Source organism: Pteropus vampyrus, unplaced genomic scaffold (assembly GCF_000151845.1).
Source record: "Pteropus vampyrus isolate Shadow unplaced genomic scaffold, Pvam_2.0 Scaffold606, whole genome shotgun sequence".
In the NCBI taxonomy this organism is placed as follows: Eukaryota; Metazoa; Chordata; class Mammalia; order Chiroptera; family Pteropodidae; genus Pteropus; species Pteropus vampyrus.
In genome coordinates, this window is record NW_011889387.1 from 7,412 (window position 1) to 9,569 (window position 2,158).

Below are 2,158 nucleotides of genomic sequence, written 5' to 3' on the forward strand. Positions count from 1 at the left end.
CATCTGTTATGTTCTGTGGTTCCACAGAGCACAGACACCTTTTGGAAAATAAAGGAGGACTGGTATAAAGGAAACAAGTATACAAGTATCCATCAATGTGTCTATATTTTGGATTTAAATAATTCATAAATAAAATATTCACAATCGAAGACCATACTTTTTCTGTAGTATTTCTGTTATTACAAACATTATTCTGAGAAGTCTTTTCACATTGGATTTGCATTAACCTGTTACTACGTGCATCTCTTTGGAAAAATTGAGCTGTAGAAATTAGAGGAAAAATGTTATTTATAGATTTAAAAATCCATAAACATAGTACCCTATCAGTCCCATCCTGTGTAGGAAAGCAATGAGAAATATCTTCCTCCCTTAAGAAAAAAAAATGTTCTTTATTAGTTTCTTTAATTAAAGGACACTAATAAACAATCAAATGTATTTTATTTTATCTAAATGCAGTACAATTAATTCTCTTGATTTGGACTATTTATAAACATACTATAAGAGCTATGTAATAAAGTGTCTGATTTCATGTGTGTGTGTGTGTGTGTGTGTGTGTGCGCGCGCGCGCGTGCACGCGCGCTGTCTGGCCACTGCCAATTTAAACCACTCCTCTTCTTCTTCCCCTTCTGCCAACATCTGGACTACTTGATAAGAAAACTTGATCTTCCAGTTATAAAATAAAAAAGTCATGGGTGTGTAATGTACAGCATGGTGACTATAATTAATAATGTATTTTGTATTTGAAAGCTCCTAAGAGAGTAGATCCTAAAAGTTCTCATTACAATAAAAAATTTGTAACTATGTTCAGTGACCAATCTTAACTAGACTTGTGTGGTAATTACATTGTAATATATACAAATATTGAATCATTATGTTGTATACCTGAAACTAATATGTTATGTGTCAATGATATCTCAATTTTTAGTAAGGCTGACTCTGTCCTCCTCTGGCGATAGTGAGAAAGCTCAAACCTCGCTTATGTAGAAACTCTCACTCTGAACTTGCACCATAACCACAATTAAAAAAAAAAACAGCCACTTTCCTTGACCTCTCATGTCATTGCAAAACAGCTTAGATAGGCTTCTAGGCTTCCTCCAGAAAGGGAGATATCCATATGAATAAAACTTTTTATACGCTCTTGAATGTGTAGCATTTTCAGCCTCAATATCCAAGCCAATCATGGCGTGAGAGCTCATCCTACTCCTGCAGAGCATTCACTGCATTGTTGCGGTGAGTGGGGTAAGGAGACAAGGACCACCAGCATCAAAAGTGTCTTATTTTGCTCCGGCTCTGCTGCGAGATGGCAAGCTTGCACTTTGGACAGTGCTGCATTGTGCTGCATTTATTGAGTCTTTCCAATCCTTTCTTAGAGATCTTACAGACCTCACTTAGATGTTTCTATATTACTTACCTAATAGAGACAAAACTATGGAGTTGGATCTTTCTTTAATGTGGCCCTGGGTCTTCTGTCATGTCCCAGACCTATCTGTGTCTTAGAATGAAGATATGAGTGACATTATGGTCAGGGGAAGGATTCTTACTCTGATTCAACCATGCACTGGCCCCTATGCTGCTCAGGGGAAAGAGTTTGCCCTGTGTGCAGTATAGGTCCATTGGGGTGGTTCTCACAAGAGTAGTCATGAAAAAGATTTGGGGGGAGAGAGAGAGAGAGAGAGAGAGAGAGAGAGAGAGAGAGAGAGAGAGAGAGAAGAGGGACAAGAGAGGGAGAAAAGGAAAGGGAAGGAAGGATATTGGTGAAGGGAGGAGAGGAGAGGAGAGGAGAGAAAGAAATGTAGCTATTATGGGTCATGCTGAGATTTGCACTCCTCAGCACAGAGAGCTTCCAGAACCTTTAAATGTGTCTGCTGCTGCTATTACCCATGCCTTTGTCTTGACAAAGATCTGGATCCTCGGGGTTTTAGAATGGTACTCATGACACTTCTGTGGCACAGCAAAAGGCTTAATTCCAACCTGATTTAAGCACACGGTACATAAACCTTACGAAGGAACCATCATCACGGAGGAAGTCCCTCAACCTGAAGATACTGATTTGAGGATCTCTGGTGAAAGAAATGTTAAATATGACCAGAATAGAGAGAACTGCCCTTGAAATGTATCCCATGATAAAATAAGGGAGGAAAGAAAGAACAAGAAAGAA

The 2,158-nt window shown here is 38.8% G+C and overlaps 1 pseudogene; it reads right to left on the minus strand.

Moving 5' to 3' along the window:
- Positions 1-1,878: 1,878 nt before the first annotated feature.
- Positions 1,879-2,158, minus strand: part of LOC105308650 — an 18,532-nt pseudogene continuing 18,252 nt past the window's right edge.